The sequence below is a fragment of the Gossypium arboreum genome, chromosome 7 (genome assembly GCF_025698485.1).
Source record: "Gossypium arboreum isolate Shixiya-1 chromosome 7, ASM2569848v2, whole genome shotgun sequence".
Lineage (NCBI taxonomy): Eukaryota > Viridiplantae > Streptophyta > Magnoliopsida > Malvales > Malvaceae > Gossypium > Gossypium arboreum.
In genome coordinates, this window is record NC_069076.1 from 77,803,726 (window position 1) to 77,827,136 (window position 23,411).

General features: G+C 31.3%; 2 long non-coding RNA genes across 2 annotated transcripts; one reads left to right on the forward strand and one right to left on the reverse strand.

Annotated features, from left to right (window-relative positions):
* Nucleotides 1-6,139: 6,139 nt before the first annotated feature.
* Nucleotides 6,140-11,017, forward strand: LOC128295217 (uncharacterized). The gene is made up of 2 exons (XR_008285557.1): nt 6,140-6,376; nt 10,757-11,017. It is a non-coding gene; the product is annotated as an uncharacterized LOC128295217 (long non-coding RNA).
* On the reverse strand, nt 10,097-11,711 carry LOC108485638 (uncharacterized). Its single transcript, XR_001871341.2, has 2 exons — nt 11,011-11,711; nt 10,097-10,929 (listed from the first exon to the last, which is right to left on the reverse strand). It is a non-coding gene; the product is annotated as an uncharacterized LOC108485638 (long non-coding RNA).
* Nucleotides 11,712-23,411: the final 11,700 nt, after the last annotated feature.

A 23,411-nucleotide genomic window follows, 5' to 3' on the forward strand; every position in this document is an offset into this window, starting at 1 on the left:
TAAAATGCATGTTTGACTAAGTAAAAGATTCCGAAATGGCTTAATTTGGTTTCCAAACTCATGAAAAATCAAGTTGCCATGAAATAATTTTTGAACGCTGTTAAGCACGATAAAAATAAGCTAAGTTGAATGATGTAATTATCCTAGCCTATTCATTTCATACTTCATATTTAGTTTAAATTGCATTAAGGATCAATCTTGCATCTAAATAATTTAGTTTAGTTAGTCACCCATCACTCAAGATATTGTGTTTTTATCATTAAATTGTTAACTTTAATTTTGCAATATATTGATTAACATACACAGTCCTTGTAGAGACGATAACTCTTCTACTTACTTATTACTTGATAATGATTGTGTACACTTGCACAAACCAAGCGTTATAGCTATCTCAAGACCCTGCAAATTAATTTACAAAACATAAGTAAAACATCAATAATAAATTGGTGCAAAAAAATAGCATTGTTTACCTTTTGTTGGTCACTGATGATGATATAAACTCATCTTCCATTCCTAAGTCTATTATCAAAATACTAAGAAATAATGATCAAGAATCAGTGCATTCCCCCTCAATAATAGACCAGGCAACTAGGTACATCTGATTGTTTCCATCTCTCCCAACAGCAAACAACATCTCACCCTTAAATAGACCTTTTAAGAAGCAACCAACCAAACTTAGTATAAGTCTGCACCCTTCTTTCCAACCTCTTTTCAGTGCTTCAAAACAAACATAAAGCCTCTTGAAATGTGGTGGAGATTCAGGTATGACTCTATTAACTTCCAACTTTATAGTACTTCTAAGATTCTGTAGTCTCAACTCATCAGCATAATCACACAGCATAGCAAATTCTTCTACAAAGTTTTCTACCAACTTATCCTTCACCATTTTCTTGGCCCTCATACACCTTGTCATATTAACATTTACATGCATTTCTGAAGCTAGCTTTCTTTGTGTTTCTGAAGCTAGCTTTCTTTGTGTCTCCCTTAGTTTCATTTTTAGGTGGTCCCTAATAGTAGCTTCAAAATTTCTACAATTACTTTCACATTAACAATTTTGTTTCTAAAACAAATATAACAATTGTGCTCATCACGAAAACTTTTCACTTGCATGCACTTGGACATGTTACTGTAACTTGCAAATAATCCCCTTTTACACTTTTTAGATGCAATGCATTTAACTCTAACCCTATTTAGTTTATTCTTGATTATCTTAAGTTCTCTTTTACAACACAGTGAGTACTTACGAATTTCAAATTTAAATTGCTTACCATCTTTAAACAACATCTTAGTACAGAAGTGTGGACTTGTTAAGTTTGGATTGTAAGTGGGGAACCCACTTCTTCTTCTATAAGCATCAGTATTGTCATCATCATTTGACCCAAGTATGCTCCCATGATCATCACTATCAAAATATTCAGTCTCATTTCTTTCTTATTCCCTACCAACTCTATAATTTAGTTTTTCACCATCGACTTCTTCAGGGTCCTCAGTCCGAAACTGCTCTCCAAAGCTTCCAATTTCAGTCTCATCAACTCCTGTTTCTTTAACTTTCCCACTGGTTTCCCTTTCCACTTCCCTTAACTTTTTTTTAGCTTTTTGAAGCTTCTCATCATCATCACCATCTGAAGAGTACATCATCTTCATCAAGTAAACATTCTCATCCTCCTTATGCTTAACCCAGAAGTTCAATATGTCAATAGTGCTACTATCATTCCACACAACCCTAATGTTATCTTACAAAGTCCTACTGCTAGGTACATGGAAATAAATTAGTTGCAGTGTAATGGCCTAAATTCAAGGTTATCAGAATAGTAGTTTCATAACCACAAATTCGATTTAAAGAGAAATTTATTTCAATATTTTTGCATGAAAATTGATATGATAGGAAAATCGTATGAAAATATTGATAGAAAAAATTTTACCGATTTAGTGGTTAGTTAGAAAAAGAAATTATTGAAGAAATTGGGTAAAATAAGGTATCGGGACCTTTATCTCGTAAAACCGAGTCGAAAATAATTTTATAAATATTTATAAAATGTTAGTAATGTGGTATTAAAATTTCGTTATGAAATTTTAATGTTTGGATAGTTAATTAAATGAAAAGGACTAAATTGTAAAAGGTGTAAAAGTGGATGAGATGATTAAATAGCTTAAGTGTCTAATGAGAGAGGATTTAAAAGGCAATTAGACCCAAAATTTATTTGGGCTGGACGGCAAGGACATGAAATCAGAAGGAAAATTGATAAATTAAGGGAAAAATTGGAATATTGCAAAATTAACTAAATAAAACTAGGACTAAATAGGAAATATCTAGATTTCTCTTCTTTTCTCTTCAATTCCAGCAGCAAAAAATGCCATAGGAGGGTTCTCTAAGCTGGTATTCCATAATTTTTGAACCAAGTGAGTTAATCCTTGCCATTTTCTTGTAATTTTTGTGTTTCTAAGACTTTTACAACTAGGTCCTACTATTAAATTCATTAGTTTTTGATTTCATGGATGAAATTGAAAGTTACCATGGTTCAGTGCTGTAATTTTATGATGAAATAGAATGAAATTAAAGCTTTAATTTGTTTATGAGATGATTTTATTAGGTAATTTCAATAGAAATTGATTTTTAGGACCTAATTGTGAAAATGTTTGGAATTAAAGTCTATTGCTGAAATTTTGATTCCTAAAGGTTGTAAACTAGTTTAAGGTGATAGAATAAAGTGTTAATTGAGAAAAATCAGCTTAATTGAGAGGATAATTGAGTAGGGATGAAATTGTTATTTATTAAAAGCTTAGGGGAAAATGGTAATAAACAGCTTGCACTAAAACAATATTGGACAGCAGCAGTAGACTAACTTTGAAAAATCACCATAAATTTTAGGAATCGAATTAGAAGATGAAAAAAATATGAAATTAAAGCTTATTAAGTCTAGTTTCTCATAGAAGAAACGATGTAAGCAATGAATTTGTAAATCATGAGATATAATGAATTTTGTGAGACAAGGTTAGAATGAATTCGAGTTCCCCTGTTCTGAATTTGAAAGATCATAAAAAATTTAATAAAAATAATTAGGGGCTTAAATTTATATTCCTAGAATCCTGAATGAGTCTATTTTCAATAGAAACAAACGGGAATATCATCTGAATTCTGTATGAAGAGATAATTAATTTTTAGTGAAGAATGGTCAGAACTATCAGACAGCAGAATATGGGTGACTTTAAAGAATAAAATGTACTTATTGGCTGAACCAAAAATTCTGAAAATTTTATGGTAAGAAGATATATGAGTCTAGTTTCAGGAAAAATTAATTGATCTTAATTTGGAGTTCCGTAGCTCAAGTTATAAATAATTTAGTGACTATGACTCAAATAGACAGCTTTGAATAAACTATAAATAATAATAATGAAATTATAGAAATTGTTGCATATGAACATGAAATGTATTAAATTGATAATTAAATTTATTTATTTAATCCAAAAGATTCAAATATGAAGCTAAACTGAGGAAAGGAAAAAGTTCAGGATTAGTAGATTTTTGTACACGAACAAGTATCAAGGTAAGTTCGTGTAACTTGAATTATATTCTTAAATGCTTGAAATGTATGTTATTGATGTGAATATGATTTGAAAGTTCATTGTATGAAAATTTATGAAACATTGATATATTTGATAAAAGGGAAGAAATCCGGTTGAATGAAAGGAAATTTCGATGGATCTCTAAAAGGAATTGACGGTAAAAAGATCTAGCCGGACGGGTGATCCTATCTGATATAGCCCTCCAAAGAATATGTGGAAAATGGATTTAGCCCGGACGGGTAATCCGAATTAGGGTCTGAATTTAGCTTTGTACTAGTAATTCGATCCAAGCTCGTTAGAGTAATTGTCGCTGCGAGGATTTAGCTTTGGACTAGTAATCCCATTGTAAGGATGAGGTTCATGAGTGTGCTCTCTGAAATGGAAATGTGCGCACATGAATATGAATTGACGGACCCGGAAATGTACACTAAAAGTGTACCTCTGAAAATCCATCGAAAATTCCAAGAAATTAAATGGGATAAATATGGAAAAATAACAAGGAAATGGAAATCATGGTATTGATGAACTCATCAATCATAGTATATATTATTGGTACATGGAAATTATTGTACTAACTTGAATGTTGAGTTTGTGCATGTTAGGGTAATAATGCATTGAATGGATATAGGAATGTTTATTGTATTGTATTGAAGATATTAGGTAAGTATAATTCTTGTTACATGAGCTTACTAAGCACAAAGTGCTTACCCTGTTTCATTTTCCCCTGTTTTGTAGTGTTAAGAGCTCGGAGGTCGGATTTGGTCGGAGACACATCACACTATCAACCTCAGGATTTCGGTATATAAAGAAACTTTATTTTGGAAATCAATGGCATGTATAAGCTAATAAAGTAAATGTTAACGTGAAATGAATGTAAAGTTAGCCATTAGTGTGGTTAACAAACCTGGTTTTGGGTATGTGATGACGTTATCTTATAAATATACATGAATTTATCTTGAAAATATGTTGAATTGGTTTGGTTGATATGGATCGGCCTCAATTTAATATTGCAGGGAAGGTTAGATATTTATAAAGGGGCTATATTGAATATAAAAAAAAATCGTAAACTCCGGTAATACCTCGTACCCTATTCCGACAATGAATACGGGTAGGGGGTATTACATGCAATATATTAAACCCTAACCCTTTTTTTAACTATTTTATACAACTCAAAATATGATATTGTATTTGGATCCTCTTTCAGCCTCACCATCTCACCTCTTGAATACCTAATATGAGGATTACATACAAATTTACCCCCTAACATACAAGTTTATGTAGCATTCCTCCTCCACAGACATCTTCAGTTTAAGCAATAAAAAACATATTACAAAAGTTAGAAAACAATAAGATTCCATACTAACAGACAAACAAAGTGCAACCAAAAAAGGTATAGACAAAAAAAACATTAAATAATATGAACAATACAAAATGCATATAAAGTTAAATGATTTAATAATTATATTATCAAATCTGATAAAGTTTACATATATAATCACAGAACAAAAACAACAAAATATGGAGGGACCACTTCAATAAGTTCACCTACAAACTATGCCTAGAATTAATGTCCTCACCAACCAACATTATAACCCCACATAAAAATCGTGCACTGAACAAAAAGGTATAACCAAACATTCAAATTTGTCAAATGTTGGGGTCGACCACTATCACTATCACTATCGAAATCAAAATCCCTTAACCAATAAACCCTAAAACCAAAAAGTTTTCTTATTTTTAGTCCCCAAATCAAAAACCCTAAACAAAAAAAACTAAAATACACAAAAATTCCTCTTTTAATTAGTAGCCAAATTGATAAGCCTAAACCAATGTCTCAAAAATTGAAAATAATAAACAGAAATCCCAAAATTCAAAAACCTTAAACGAAAATTCGAAAATAAAAAAACCCTAAACAAAATCCCTAAAATTAGAACCCCTAACCCAAATCCTCAAATTCGACAACCTTAAATCAAAATCTCCAAATTCGACAACCTAAAACCCTAAATCCTCAAACTCAAAAACCCTAAACATGAATCGAAATAACATACATAACATTTTCAAAGTGAAAACTTTTAAAAACATACCCTAAAATATCATCCAAAATCAAATGCGATTCTGCAACAGCCTTTGGGTAATCTTTTTTTACACAAATTTTTTAATTTCTCGAGTTAGTGTTCATTGTCTGCTCTCTCTCTCTCTCTCTCTCTCTCTCTTTTGATTAACTGGTTCAAGAGTTTTTTTGTTTTTAGGATTGGGCTTTTTTAGAAAATCTGGTTCAATTGTTTTTTTTTAATTATTTTTAATTTTAATTAGGTATGAAATGTATTGGCGCCTTGATGGAATAAAAAAAATTTAAATCAATGTCGTTAATCAACTAATGGCCACGTCAACATGTCTGGTAAAAATAGACCAAATTGACCACTAAAACGTTAGGGGCCAAAGTGCTCCAAAAAAAAATATAGAGGGCCAAAGTGACCAGATAGCCAAACGTTATGGGCTAATTTTGGCTTACGCCTAAAACAAAATAGGATGTCTAAATTAAATTTGTGTAATTTCAATTTGCCAATATGACACATTTTCTATGTTTTTTCTTTTGCTCTATTGTGGCACGTTTCTTGGTTTCTAAGTTTTAATTTTAGAGTTCTTTTATTTTATTTTATCGATCGAGGTTTTTTTTAAAAAATGAAAAAGTAACAAATTGTTGGATTTAACGTTGAATTCTTAAGGGCTTTGATCAATGGAAAACGCAATGAAGGGTTTGAATATCAACAATGAAGAAGATGAAGTATGGCAGATTCAAGCTAGAGTAAAGGTGCAGGCCCAAATATTTTTTTTTTGTTAGATGCTTTCTTACGGCTAATGTTGTTCACTTCCTGAAAATGAGGAATACGTTGGCAAATCTATGGCACTCTTTGGGGGTGTAGATCTCAGATTTGAGGGAGAAACGCTATTTGTTTCGATTTTATAATAGGGTGGATAACGATCAAGTAGTTAATGGTGCGCCGTGGATGTTTAATAATCATTTGTTGGTTTTTCAGAATATGGAAAGGAGTGAAGATCCGATGTAAATTGCGTTAATTTATTCATTTTTTTGGGTTCAAATCCACGATCTTTCGTCGAGATTCTTCTCTGAAGTGGTTGCAAAATAGTTTGGTAATTTTATTAGGGTGTTTGAAGAGTATGATTCAAGGCAATTTATTAGAGGGGTAAAACAATATATGCGTATTCGGGTAAAGATTGATGTACGTTTGCCACTAAAACGAAAAAAGTAACTTCAGCTTTCTCCTAGTAAATTTATTTATGTGAAATTCCAATATGAGAAACTCATATTATTTTGTTTCTTATGTGGCCGTCGGGGCATGGGGATAACTTCTGTCTAGTTCAATTGAATAACAATTTCCAAGAGAGAGATATGGGATGGGATATTTCATTATGGGCTCAGACAATGAGGGCGGTTATGGCGCTGAGTATTTGGCTGAGGGAGGATGGTAAGTCAGAAGGTTCTCTGGGTACTATACTATCGGATTATAAAAATCAAGTTAACCTAGTCTTAGGTATAAGTCTTAGGTATAAATTTGAAAGGTAATCTGAATATGGAAAGTAGAGAGCGATTAGGTTAGTCAATTGGGCACGGACAGGATTTGACGATACACAATTTAGAGGAAAATCCAACAGCAGGTCTCAATGGCAAAACGAGACTGAAACAAATGATTTCTACTACTAATGGTTCTGGTAGTTCAGATGCATTGATGGTAGCTGAAGAGAGTATGCAGACTCTTCTCTTAGAATTATCGATGGTTGCCATAGGGCAAGCTGATTGGCAGCAATGAAACTCTTATGCTGGAATGTTCGCAAGTTGGGGAGTCCGCGAGTAATTAAAAGGCTTCAAAATATGCTGAAACTTACTTATCCCCAAATTGTCTTCTATATGGAGACGAAGTTGGATTCACAAAAGATGGAGGGTGTTCATACAAAATGTGGGTTTTACAATGAAATTAATGGACCAGTTGAAGGTACGAAAGGTGGGATTTGTTTGGGATAGAATGGAGATGTATCTGTAAGTTTAAAGAGTTTTTCAAAGCATCACATAAATGTGGAGATTCAAGAAAAATCAGATGGGGAAAATGAATCATGACGAGTTTCTATGGCTCTCCTGAGGTAAGGGCGGTTAGAGGTTTAGAATCTCTTGAAATGTTGGGTTAAGATCAAAGTTTTCCTTGGATAGTATAGGAAGATTTTAATGAGATTATTTATTCCTATGAGAAGAATGGTAGGTTACCATGGGAGGAAGAGCGTATGAAGGAGTTCCGAGATATTTTGATTGCGTGTCAGCTTGAAGACTTGGGATATGAAGGATTATGGTTTACATGGGAAAAATGGAACTTTGCAGAAAACAACATTAGAGAAAGGTTGGATAGAGGAGTGGCGAACTCGACTTGGTGGTTGAAATTTCCTGACTTTTTTCTTTTCCATTTGACACATTTGTTTTTTGACCATTGTCCATTGCTTTTAACTACTAAACAATAGGATAGGGAGAAACCACGGTAGAAATTTCGCTTTGAATCATGGTGGACTTTAGAGAAGTTTTGTGAGCTTAAGATTCATAGATTATGGAGTGCCAATGGGGGACTGTTCCTGAGCGTCTGGAATTTTTATGTTTAGGTTTGCAGAACTGGGCTGATTCGTTGAAAAAGAGAAAGAAGGGTAATTTAGAAACACTTCAGAGAAAATTAGGTAATTTGAATTTGGGGATCGGAGATGATATGAATATTACGGAGCTTTTGGATACAAAAGTTTGGAAATAGACAAGGTAAAATGTTATTACGAGCAAATGGAGAAAACTAATTGGCTGAAATTAGGGGACTAAAATACGACATTTTTTCATCGATTTACATTTCAACGTCCTCGAAAAAATTAGATTAAGGGGTTACAAGGTGAGGACGGAAGGACTATAACGAAGCAATGAGGTATGTTAAATATAGCAAATACTTATCTCTTTGATCATTTCTCATCTCAAGGTTCTAACAACTTGGATCATATTTTAGAAGGGATGAGACAGTGTATAACGGAGGAGCAAAACAGGATCTTATCATCAAAATATGAATGGGAGAAGATTCTTGTTGCGCTAAAAAAGATTGGTCCAACTAAAGCTTTGAGTCTTAATAGTATACTCGCTTTGTTCTATTAGAAGTATTGGCATATTGTAGGCCAAGATGTTGGTTCCTTTTGTCTAGATATTCTTAATGGAGGCACTTCTTTATCAGAGATCAATCGTACTCACATTGTTCTTATTCCAAAAATTATGAATCCGACCATGTTTATGCATTTTCGACCTATTAGTCTATATTTGGTTCTTTATAAAATTATCTAAAAAATAGTGGTAAACTGATTCGAGAAAGTGTTGAATGATTATATCAATGAGGCACAAAATGCTTTTGTTCTGGGTCGACAAATCATGGATAATGTTCTTTTAGCTTATGAGGTTTTGAATGCCTTCAAACAGAGAAGAATCGGAAGGAGACACTTTTTGGTATTGAAACTTGATATGAGTAAAGCGTACGATAGAGTGGAGTAGATGTTCTTGAGGGAAGTAATGCTAAAATTTGGTTTTTCAACTGGTTGGGTTTATTTCATTATGGAATGCATTAGTACGGTTTCTTATTTCGTAATGTTTAATGGGGAAACAAGAGAGGTCATTACACCAACTAGGGGCCTTACACAAGGTAATCCACTTAGCCCTTATCTTTTTCTAATATGTAGTGAGGGTCTTTCAACCCTTATGAGATTAGCGATAAGGGATAGTTTATCAAAAAGGGAAAAAATAGTTTATTAAAAAGGGAAAAAATCTATCGTGGAGTGCGAGAAATATCTCATTTATTATTTTCCAATAATTTTTTTTTTTTTTGGTGAAGCCACAAGGGAAGGAGCCTTGGTCTTAAGCAGATTTTACAAGAGTATGAGAGAAGTTTAGGCTAATGTGTTAACTTTGATAAATCAATTATTTTTTACAGTTCAAACATACAATAATAACAAAGAAGAATGATCTCTGAAGAATTAGAGGTACATTTTTCATCAGACCCAAAAAAATATTTAGGCTTTCCTAAAATGGTTGGATGAAAAAAGAAACAAGCTTTTAATTTGTTGAATGATTGTATGCTAAGTCGTATTAAAAGTTGGTATGTGAAGCTATTATCACAGGGAGGTAATGAGGTATTTGTTGAAAGAGATTCATTAGTGTGAGTGGTTGAATTTATGTGATCTCAAGGATAATAGAGGAATGGATTTTTGAAGTTTAACAAAGTTTAATTTGGAGCTTCTGGCAAAGCAAGGTTGGCATTTATTGACTAATACAAACACGTTATTGGAAAGATTGCTAAAAACAAAGTATTACCCGGAGTCGAGTTTCATGAATTCAAACTTGGGAGCTTACATATCTTATACTTGGAAGAGTATATGGTCTGTAAAGGGATTACTCCGAGAGGGTTTATGCTGGTGTGTGGGTACTGGTTCCAAAATTAATGTTTGGACAAAGGCGTGGGTTCTTGGATTGAAGGGGCACAAAATTCAGAGAAGATCTACTGGCCAAAATATAACAAATTTCTCTAATTTAATTTATCAACAAACTGGGTAGTGGAATTTTCAGTTGATTACTAGTATGTTTAGTATTGAGGAAGCAAGGAAAATTCTGTGTATTCCTTTAGCACAAACACTTCAGAAGGATTCAATTGGTTGGTGAGGTGAAGCATCTGGGGTATTCTCGGTTCGTAATGGGTACAACATTCTTATACAAAATTCATTTTTATCTAGGATTTACTAGAATTAAATAAATTATACAAATTTTTTCAAGAAGTTGTGGAAACTTAACTTGCCAAAGAAGATAAAAATTACAGTCTAGAGGATTTTTCAAAATTATATTGCTAATTTCTACAACCTCTACAATAGAAGATTAGTGGGGTCTCTAGGCTGCCCAAGGTGTCTGAATGGCCCGGAAACTATAGAGCACTCGTTTCATGATTATATCACTACAGTAGAAATGTGAAATAGATTAAACATTTACTGGCATATGGAGTTCACTAGTCTTATCTTTCAGGATTGACTTGATAATTTATTTTCTACCTCATCTAACTAGATTTGCAAGATGGTGGGGTGTACTTTTTAGGTGTTATGGACTGAAAGAAATAAATATATGCAGGATGGGATTAAAAATCAGGCTCAAGCAATAGTAGAAAGGATTAAAGCTCAATTAAAAAAATTAGATGCCTTAAACAAACTGTCACACGCTATGAGAGTTGAGATTGTAAGATGGAGGCCTCCAGAGAAACTTTCATCAAGGTAAGTTTTGATGGGGCTTTTCAAGCTCATTCCCTGAAATCATGCTTGGGGATTGTTATCAAAAATCAAAAGGGGTTGTTCTGGGGTCAACAATAATTATTAATAATCACATACCAACAGGGTTTGCTACGGACGCTATTGCATGTCTCCAAGCAATCCAATTGAGAATTAATTTGGGGTTTCAAGATGTGGTGATCGAAGGCGATTCGCTTACGGTGATAAAGAAACAAGTAGCAAACAAGAATGATGGTTCATGCACCAGTGCTTACATACTCTTTGAGGAAGAGATTTAAAAACTGTGGATTCTCGCATTTTCAGAGGCAGGGGAACCAAGTGGCTCATCTTTTGGCCATTGAAGGATTAAGGGTTGAAGGGAAGACTTATCTGCTTGACGGGGTGCCGGATTTTGCAAAAGAGGCAGTGGAGAAAAATCCACGAGGAATGGTTGGGGGAGCATCTCTAGTATTGTAAAATGAAAATCAGGTTCAAGGTATTGTTAGGTTGCTCACCGATTGGGGAAAACAGTAGTGAAGGAAAGTAAGAGTCAGGAGGATAAAATAGGCAGTGGGGATTTCAGGCCATTGTTGAATGCTTCTGATTCTAAGAGCCATAAGGACCTGGTTTTGGGAATGGAATTTTGATTGTGATATGTCTTTTCAAATGACAGAGTTCATTAATTAGGTTAGGGTATAGTTTTTATTTTTACGACATGCAGTTTGACTATTTAAGGGTTTCAGTTTTCCATTTACTACTGTTGTTAGATTGTTATTTATTTATTAATTAATATACTCCAGTTGTGTTATTTCAAAAAAAAATTAAAATTATGTTACTTATTGTTTATTGTTCTGCATTGCATAAATGTATTCATGTGTTGTTCCAATTTAAGAAAAATAAATCTAGTCTATTCGTATTTGATTTCTTAAATTATTTTTTATTTAAAATATTTTTAAAAAATATAATACATTAAATGCATTAAAAATTTTAAAATAAAATTTTTCTAACATATTAAAAAGTATTTATATTAAAAAACACTATTATAAATATAGTAATTTTTGTTATATTAAAAACACAAAGAAATATAATAAATATTTTATTGCATTAAATATATTTTTAAAATTTTAAATTTTAGTTGGGTAAGCTTTTTTTTTTTAGGTTTTGGGTAGGGGTGATCAAAACTCAATTTAATTCGAAAAAATCGAAAAAAAATTGAATTTCGAGTTATTTAAATTATTTGAGTCAACTCGGATAACTCTTTTTGAGTTTCAAATTCAAGTCGAGTTAAATTTCACATTTCGAATAACTTGAATAATTTGAATAAAAAATTGCTGTAAATACTAGGGTGAGCACAACTCGATTCGACTCGAAAAAATCGAAAAAAATTCGAGTTTTGAGTTAAATGAATCGAGTTATTCGAGTCAACTCGAATTTTTTTCGAATTTCGAGTTCGAATCAAGTTGAGTTTTCGAATTCGAATAACTCGAATAATTCGAATAATTCAAATATCAAACTATAATATTTTATATTTTTACCCCAAACTTCCAAACTTTTTTATTTTTTCCTCAAAACTTTTATTCCTTTCTACTTTCTCCCAAAACTTTTACTCATTTTTTATCCCAACCACCCAATCTATCCAAAATCTATTTCCTACCAAAATTTTCCTATCGCATTTATTTTTTCTCAAAATTTTACTCCCAAACTCATCCCCCCTCAATTTTTTTTAATATTTTTCCTCTAAAATTTTACTCCCCCTATTTATTTACTTTCCCTCAAACTTTTAATCCCCAAAACTTTTTATTTTCCCCCTAAACTTTTACTTCTCACTCTTTATTCTCAAATAAAAATCAAAATTATCTAAAAAATCACTAAACATAAATAGTAATAATTTTATTTATATCTACTATTTATATTATTAAATTAAATTTCACATTTTATATTATTTACATTATTGAATTGTTTAGTCATATTGAATATTTATATTAAAATTGAATTATTAATTATGCCATTAAATATTCATGTTAAAATTTTATATTTGTATCAATTTCACATTTTATCTTTAAAATAACTTTTATTAAAAATCACATTTTACATTTAATATATTTTTAATTCCAAAATACGTAGTGACAAAAATCTGAAGATAATTGAAACAACTAAGCAAACAAAGAAGCTAACTTGTATATAAAAGTTTATTAAATAAATTATGAGGTGATGAAAATTAATAAAAATTTTGATTAAGGTGGACAAATTTTATTACAATGGGTGACAATGGTTACAAGGACCCAAAATTATTTTTTAAAATTTAACTTGAACAAATATATTCGATACGATTAGAATTTAATCTCACTCAACTCGATTCGAGAAAATTTCAAATCAAATTGGGATGATAAAATATGATTCGTCAACTCGATTAACTCGAAATTTTTTCATTCGATTTAATCCGATTCAATTAAATGCTCACCCCTAATAAATACTTTTTTGATCGTTGTCAACTTTAAAATAAACAAATTGGCCTCTCACAACAAAAATTACAAAAATAATTTAAAATAATTTCCAAAATTTCAAAATAATTTTTAAAATTCAAAATATTCATAAAATTTTAAAATTTATATTTTAAAAATTATAATTTTTAAAAAATTCTAAAAGTTAAAAATTTTAAAATTTCTGAAATAATCAAGTATCATTTTTTTGCTTTGAAAATTTTTTAAAAATATATTATTTTAAATTTATATGTTCTAATATGGAATTAGTTATACTATAACAATATTTTTATTTTAAATTTTACTCGATTCGACTTGAGTTAAATTTAATTTCACTCGACTCTATTCGAAAAAAATTCAAATTGAATTAGGATGATAAAATAGGACTCGTGAACTCGATTAACTTGAAATTTTTTCACTCGATTCAATCAAACGTTTACCCTTAATTTTGGATAATAAATTTAATTATTATTAAATTATTGATTTAATATAAATATATATAATTATTATTTAATATATATAATTAATAAAATATTTTTATAACATAATATATTCATGAACTTGAGTCAAAAATTCTTGCCCAAGGCTTGGCCATATAAAAAAATGTCTTAAAATTTACCTAATCCCCTTTTTTCGAGTCCCATATTTGTCCAATCCTCCATTTTAGAGGCTTTTGACAGACAGTGGCAGCTAGCATTGAACGCGGCGTGGGCACCAAAGAACCTTGGACCACCTCTACCCTGGACGGTGGCTAACTGAAGTTAATTAGTTCAACATGAAGTTCTTTGATGTCATACTTAACTCTACCAGCGCAGACATTGGATTCCTAAACAAGCCAGACAGCACACGGAAATGGTATGTGGACATAATTTATTGCTCTTTCGTTGGCTTTTTTATAAAAAATAACTCAAAAAAATTAATTAATTATTAAAATAATCTATTTTTTTAATTAAACACGAAAATGATCTAAAAGTTGGTGGAGTCAAAAAATTTGGCTTCACCAACATGCCACGTCAACAACAAGGAAAAAAAATTAATTTTTTGATGGAGCTATATAGAATGGCACTACCTGTATAAATACCAGTGAAATATTACAATTTCTAAAAATATAGGAACTTTAAAAAAATTTCTATTTTTTAGTAAAACCAATTTATTTGGGGCCACCAGATTACCTGATACCCTATTATTTTTTTAAAAACTTTTTTAACCTTTGTCCTTCTTTCTTTCTTTTTTTTTTAACTTTTATTAAGTTTTGTCTTTATCCTTATTTATTTTATTTATTTTTATTATTAATTTTAAAAATTTAAAATGTATATTTAAAATTTTTATAATATATATTTTTAAAATTCTAAATATATATATTTGAAATTATTTTTAAAATTTTAAATATTATTTTTAAATATTAAATATATTTTAATAATATAAAATATTTAAATATTTTAAATATATGATCTTTCAAATCTATTATTAGTTTTATAATATTTTAAATGTTTATTTTAAATATTAAATATTTTAAATTTATTTTATAATATTTGAAATTATGTTTTTCAATTACTTAAAATATATTATTTTTAAATATATGACCTTTCAAATTTATTATTTGTTTTATAATATTTTAAATATATATTATAAAACATTTCAAATATACATTTCAAATTTTTCAAAATTAATAATAAATAAAATAAATAAGGATAAAGATAAAAGTTAAAAGTTTAAAAAAAAATAACAGGTGTTAGGCTGGTAGCGCCAAATGAATTGACTCCACCAAAAAATAAAAAATTTTTTTAAAAATCTCTTATATTTTTAGAAATTATATTATTTTTCTAATAGTTATACAGGTGACGCCATTCTACAAGGCTCCACTAAAAAATTAATTTTTTTCCTATTACTGACGTGACATGTTTGGCTCTACCAACTTTTACTATAGATTTTAAGTTATTTTCGTGTTTAATTAAAAAATAAAAAATTTTGATAATTAATTAAATTTTTAGGTTATTTTTATAAAAATGTCTCTTTCTTGAAAGGTGTAGCGTAGCTCGTACGGTCACAGAATCTTAGAATCGAGACACGGTTGGGGTTTACCTAGTCAGCAACAATCGTCTGATTTTCTCCAATCTTATTTTCCTTTTCTTAGGGGATGGTCAAGGATAGCGGTGCAGGTGTTCGGTTTCTCACAAGGTTGGATGTCTTATTTAATTTTTTTCCCAAGTAACATCAAAAGGGACACTACCACATTAAAGGTGGTGGTTGGAATCACATTGCACATGAATTCATCCAAACATGGAGTTAATTTGTTTTGTTTATTTGGTACAAAAATCATCCTGCCTACCAGAAACCATCTTCATTGCATAGAGGGGAGTTGATAGGCCATTAAAGAAAGGTCTAGGATGATTTTAGGCTGTTAATGCCTTAATTAGCTTTTACATCCGACTTTGATCTTAGGTGGCGGTTACAACCCCCTCTATATTAATAGCTAATAATAGCAATAACTTTTAGGTGGAGCTTTTAATCCAATTTATTTTGTTTTCTTTTTGAGTAAATGATATATCCACATTCATTTTAATATTCGAAAAGTTTTCAATAATTTAATTTGTATCTAATTTTATGTTTAGATAATAGATCTACTCCACTTAATATGTTTAGAGAATTAAAGAAATTAGAGGTTTGCAAAATTCGATTTGAAAAATAAGTTTCAATTTTAAGTTAATTGAATTAAGTTATTTCATTTTTTCAAGTCAATTCGAATAAATAATTTGAGTTTTGAGTTTGAGTCGAATCGAGTTGAATTTTACAATTTGAATAATTCAAATAACAAATTGTGTAAATACTCTTTGATTCCTTTTAGTTTTGAAAATAAACAAACCGGTTTCTCTCTCAACAAAAATTCAAAATAAATATTAAATTTTAAAATATTTATAAAAATTCCAAAAGTTGAATTTTTTAAAAAAATTATACAAATTTAATATATATATATATATATATAAAGAGTATGTAAAGAAAGTTAAAAACTAATTTTTTATAAAATAACAATTTTAGAGCCCTAAATAAGTTAATTAACGATTCAAGTGTATCATATTAAAATATTTTTTTTGTCTTATTTTGCTTTGAAAAATTTTCAAATATATATGGTTTTAAATTTATGTACTCTAACATAAAATTTGTTATATTGTAATAAGATTTTAATTTGACATGTTTCACTTTTTAATTTAACTTTAACAATTTTACTCGATTCGAAAAAATTCAAATCAATTAAAACAACAAGATGGGACTTGTCAACTCAATTAACTTAAATTATTTTACTCGATTCAATCAAACCCTCGTGCCTAATTTTAATTACTTTCAAAAAATATTTTTTTAATTATGTAATAATAATTTATACTACTAAAATTGACATAAAAATCTTTACTAGTTAGAATTTTTTTTATAATTACAACTTAATAGTTATAATTTATTTTGGGTGGGAATTTGGTAGGCGTCGAAACCACCAAATATAAATTCTTAAGATAAAATAATAGTAATAGCAGTATAGAGCAGTAGGGTCGAATCCACAGGGACTGACTATCTAATTTCACCTTTTTTTCGTGACCAGAATCATTGTCACGGTCACAGTCGTGCCCACGACTTGTGCGTAGCAATGCTGAAAAAATAAAAATGGGGAGTTTAAATTGACAAAGATAATAAAATAAAGAAATACGAAGTGTAATAAAATAAAATAAAAACATAACCGAAATTGAAAAAAAAATTAAACAAATAAAGTAAATTAGTAAATAAAATATTTTTAAGCTTAGCATAGCTTCGGTGTACTCCAATTTTGAATTGATCCTTGAAATAGATTTTCTATTCTAAGCGATAAGCTGGTTATAACAATCGAGGATCCCTCAAACCGCCAACTCTTTCTCTCGTAGTCGATCTCTAAATTTAATAGCATTTTATTTGATAATTAGCCAAAAATAAATATATTAAAAATACGAGTTTATCTTGATATCAAATGCTTCCAACTTAGTCGATGTTTGTCCTCAAGCATGATATCCACTAGAAATAACTCGTCAATCTTTTTCAAAATCAAAAACCCCCTTTCCTAGTCAAACATACTTCAAACAATTAGGTGAATACAAAATAAACAATTGCTAAACTCAATCAATAAGCATTTTATAAAATCTTGAATAGTGTGTCAAATTTAACTATTTCACTAAATTTAGACTTAATCAAACTTGCGAAACCATCATACCCAACATATAAATTTATCAATATTTTTTATTATTTTTTAATTATTTTATTTAAACGTAGTCAAGTTTTTTGACGCGAAGTGAAATTACAACCCAAGCACTTCACCCCGATTACTTAACTCGACACGTTCTCTTTATTTAATTATTTATTTTTAACGAGTTCGAGACATAATCAAACCTTTTGACACGAAACGAGATGACAACCCAAACACCTTATCCCGGTTACTCAATTTTACATTCTCCTAATTGATTTATTTCTCCTTTCTCAAGGCAGCTCGATTAGCGGAGTGTTACAAACTTCGGCTTGTCACCAAACCATTTGACGTAAAATGAGATGACAACCCAAGCACCTCATCCCAATTACTCAACTTGGTCACATTTCCAAATCTTCACTCTTAACATTTATTAGGTAAGTTCAAAAGAGCCAACAATTTTCATAAAATATTGACTAAGGCATAACATTTTCAATTCTATAAAATATTCATTGATCAAGCAAGCAATAGTTACTCATGATTCACGCACTTATTTAAGTAAACTAAACATAAGAATTAGAGGTTTATTTCTGAAACAAATTAAGAAATTATTCTTAACAAAACACATGCAAAAAAAAAAAAAGTATAGCATGATCCCCTACTTAGCCCACATTGCCCCCAATGTGAAAAAAGAATAATAAGAGTGAAGAAAAGTGTACTCCCCGTTTATATTTAATAGGCCGGAGGGCTGTGGAAGTGACTGCTTTGCAAGATGGTGAGCCTGCTTGAGATGTTAGCTTCCATTGTTTCTAGGCGAGGCTCGATGCAATGAAGTCGTTCATCCATAGTGGAAGGTGGTTGCTCCTCTTGTTCTCTAGTAGTCGGATCACGTCTTCGTCAAAAGACTTTATTGCTTCAAGCAGTTCGTGTACCTGGGGAAATAAAATAAAATGAAGTAAGGGTGTCGGCAAGCAAACCCATAGAATCCAAACAATATTAATCCAAAGGATCCATATTATAAGCATACGTTAATGATGAAAAATCAGATTTAGATGAAAGCATATTTTTGGCTAGGTGTGTGATGTAAAGTCCGAGTATGAGAGATCAATGAGTTCAAATTACAACATGAAAATTACGTACAAACCAATATCCCAAATTGACCCTAAAACCGGAATGCATGCACCATAAGAAAAATAGCTCTGTTCTAGTTAAGATAGACGTAGAATCATTGCGACCTGAATAATTAAAAGTGATAAACCTATTAATGTACCTTAGGGCCGGTTCATGCACTAATAAAGCTTTAGAGGTCTTAGAATTGTAAGTCTGGGATACTGAGTTTGTTAACACCGAGTAAGCAAATTGGCATCAAAATTACTAGATATCTCAAGAAGAGCACTATGGTATGAATCAGATTGAACATCGTCAGGGTCAACGAAACCCATGGCCATGTTAAAATCAAAAATAGACATAGAAAATGAATTACCAAGCAATCTGAGTTTAATTACATCCAGGGTTTCAACAGTTTCAACTTCAAACACATTAAAGTTAAATGTCACATAAAATTCGAACACAAGTTCATAGTATGCAACACAATAAATATTCGCATATGATATCCAACCAATAGTAGCAAAATAATTAAATATTGACTCACGCATGTTAAGTGCATCAAGAGTAAAGAGAAAGATATATTTGCAAACTAGTACTGGCCAATGTTGAATTTCCTTATATCTTGTTTGGTGTTCTAATTTTGTAAAATTTAGAAATCTTCAAAGTCTCTGTTCTGGAGGCATTATATAAGTTCGGTCTTGCTGTCGCGCCTATTATTACAAGAAGGTTGGTACTCATTTTTTACTGGGATTTGTAGTAGGCTCGGTATATCAGCAGCTTTAGTACTGCTATTCGGGGTTGACTCTGACCCTTATTCGCCAAAGAGTAGATTGTTAACTTGGGTTTATCGTTCTAGCTCCGTCTAAACAACCTGTAGGAAACGTTAATAATAGTAAATCAATTTGTAGGTTTGGAACATTATACCTTGTGTTTCTAAACTAGTCAGGACGAACGTGTGAACTTTCTATCATTACCGGTGTCGGGCTTCTTTGTCGATGTTGACTTGTTCCAACAACGTTTATCAGTGGTGGTTGTTTTGGAACTTCGTCGTTAAGATCAACGACCGATGGCGCTGAAAATTAGCTTTGGCCTCGATTTAAGGAAACCAGTAAAATGTTGGCTAATTGGCATCTAGTATAAACCATGAGATTTTTTTCGGGTAAAAGACAATCAGAGATGACTGTTTAGTGGTAGCCCACAGTAGAGATCAATGGCGGATGGTAGAGATTGGCGACGGATGGTGGTTTCAATTTTGTCAAAATTTTGGATGATGCTAGCAGTGGCTATGGGGTAAAATGTGAGGTTTTGGGGTTTGTACAAGTGGTGGTTGGGTTAGGGTCAACAAAGATAAATTTTTTAGGGTGTTTTAAGGGAGGGGTGTTATTTGGCGTAGGTCTAATAGTGGGGCTGTGAACGGCTGTAATGATGGCTTTCAAATGGAGGTGTTTGACGGAAGGGAGGTGGAGAATTGTGGTGGCGCGTAGATGGTGAAAGATGTTGTTTTTAAGGTGTTTTTTTTTCATTTTTTGGACGATGGTGGGTGCTAACGGCTGTGGTGGTGGCGAAGAGGTCGTCAGTGGTCAAGGGATTGATGGCAGTGAAGGGGTAAACGGTAACGGCTTGAGGTGTTAGGGTTTTGGTGAAGAAGATAAGTGAAGAAGAAGAAGAAAGGGGAATGTGGGGGTTTGAAAAAAATTATTATTTTATTCTTCTTTTTCTTTCTTGGTCGTTGGGCCCTTCTTTCCTTTTTCTTCTTTTTCTCTTTTTTTCCTTCTTTTTCTTTCTTAGTCGTTTGGCCCATATTCTCTTTTTCTTCTTTTGGATTGTGTCAAGCCAGTTGGCCCGTTTCTTTCTTTGGCCGCTTGGGCTGAGTCTTCCTCCCTTCTTCTGGGCTTGGTTTGTTTGTTTACTTAGCCATGAATTTGATTAAAAAAGATGTGCAACTCAAATTTGAATGTGCCCCTACAATAATTTAATTTCGACGTCCAAAACAAATGACAGTCGTCGTCCATGCTTCTGGAAATATCATAATCAAATGGATTAAAATAATATTTTATTTAATTTTCAAACTAAACTAGAATTCAAAATTAAATTAAATAAATAAAATAAATTACTAAATGAAAACAAATGTAGGTTGCCTCTTATAACGCATTTTTGTTTAACGTCGTTAGCTCAACGACCTGAAAAATTTAATCGTTTGACTGCTCAAAAAATAATTATTCTACCACGTGTACTTGAAAATTCTTATAAAAGGGTTTTAACCTTTGCCCATTGACTTTTAAATATTTCCCGGATTCCTGTTTTTGATTTCGATTGCACCATGAGGAAACAATTTAGTAACAACAAAAGAACCAAGCTATTTGGTTCGAAGTTTACCTGCAAAAATCCTCAATGTTGGATTATAAAATAACATTTTTTGACCAATTTAAAATTGTTTGCAAGATATTCTTTGGTCATGAAACGCCTTGGTTTTGTCTTTATAAATTTGGGAATTTTTAAATATGTCACATCGGATCTTTTCAAGCTCTTAAATATCTAATTTTTGATACTTACCTGTAGCGTCCAACTCCATGTTGCATCTTTTTACTGCCCAAAATACCTTATATTCTAACTCTACTAAAAGGTGGCACGGTTTACCGAATATAAATTGGTAAAGGGACATTCCTATGGGTCCCTTGTAAGCAGAACAATACGTTCACAATGCATCGTTTAAATGTAAGCTCTAGTCTTTCCTATTTGGTTTCATGGTCTTTTCTAGAATTGACTTTATTTTGCGGTTCGAAGCTTCTACTAGACCATTTGTTTGTGGGTGATAAGTCGTGGCCACATGTTGTGTCACCCCATACTTTTTCAATAGGGTATCAAATACCTTATTGTAGAAATGACTTCCTCGATCACTGATTAATGCTCTCGGTGTGCCAAACCTGAAAAAAATAGAATTCGTTAGAAAATTCACTACAATTTTAGTATTAGCATGTCGAGTAGCTTTTGCTTCTACCCATTTAGATACGTAATCTACAGTGAGAATAATGTAAATATTATTAAATAACGAAACAAACGGTTCCATAAAATCGACGCCTTACTTATTAAAAATTTTCCATACATGTATAGGTGTTAAGGGCATCTCATTTTTTCGGCTTAAATTCCCCACTTTTTGACATCTCTCGCAAGTTTTGCAAAATAAACAAGCACCACGATAAATGTGTGGCCAAAATAACCCAAACTCAAGTACCTTACGTACGGTGCATTTAAAACCGAATGCCCTCTACAAGCATAAGAATGACAAAAAGAAAGAATAGATTGTACCCCAGTTTCTGCGACACATCGTCGAATTACCTGATCGAAGCAGTGTTTCCATAGGTATGGATAGTCCCAAATATAATATCGTGAGTCTCTTTTGAGCTTGCCCTTTTTAGAACGTGATAAGTTTAAATAAACAATACTTGTAGTGAGGTAATTTACCATATCTGCAAACAATGGGTAAACTGTCTGAGCTGATAGAAGACTTTTATCCCGGAAGTTATCTTTAAGAGGTGTGTCATCTTTTAAGAAAGGAATTCAACTCAAATTATCAGCTAATAAGTTCTCACTTCCTTTCTTGTCCTTAATTTCGAGATTGAAATCTTGTAAGAGAAGAATCTATTGAATCAGCTTAGGTTTTGCCTCTTTTTTCCTGATCAAATATTTCAACGCTGCATGGTAAAAAAAATATAATAACTTTAGTGCCTAATAAATACAATCTAAATTTTTCCAAAGTAAATACAATGGCTAATAATTTTTTCAGTAGTCAAGTAATTGCTCTGGGAAACATCTAATGTTTTTGAGACGTAGGATATGATATGAGGTTTCTTCCTAATTTTTTGCCCAAGGACAGCTCCTACAATTTTGTCATTTGCATCGCACATGAGCTCAAAAGGGTAGTCCTAATTTGGCAGTTGTACTATAAGAGTTGAAACAAGCTTTTTTCTAGAGTGTCGAACGCGTCTTTGTACATTTGATCAAATTCAAACTCTTTATCTCTTTGCAAGAGATTGCAAAGCAGTCGCGAAATATTAAAAAAGTTCCTAATAAAACGCCTGTAAAAATCTGCATGACCAAGAGAAAAATGAATTTCCCTCACAGTTTTGGGGTATAGAAGTGAGTTAATAACATCAGTTTTGACCTTATCGACCATGATCCCTTCAGTGCAAACAATATGCCCTAAAATCAATCCCTTATCTACCATAAAATGACATTTTTCATAATTAAGAATTAGATTAAATTCTAGGCATCTCTTCAAAATTCTAACGAGGTTTGACAGATATTTATTGAAAGAATTACCATAAACTGTAAAATTGTCCATAAACACCTCAATCATTTTCTCGATATAGTCAAAAAATATACTTACCATACACATCTGGAATGTAGCTGGTGCATTGCAAAGTCCAAACGACATCCATCTATAGGCGAGCATGCTAAAGGGACATGTAAACATTGTTTTCTCTTTGTCATTCGATGCCACTGGAATTTGGAAAAAATCTAAATAACCATCAAGACAATAGTAGTAAGTTTTTCTCGCTAAACGTTCTAACATTTTATTAATAAAAGGAAGTGGAAAGTGGTCTTTTCGAGTTAAAGAGTTCAACTTCTTGTAATTTATATAGACTCTCTACCCATTTTAGCCTGGAGTTGGAACTAAATCTCTTATTGCATTTTTTATTACAGTCATACTTGTTTTCTTGGGTACCACATGAATT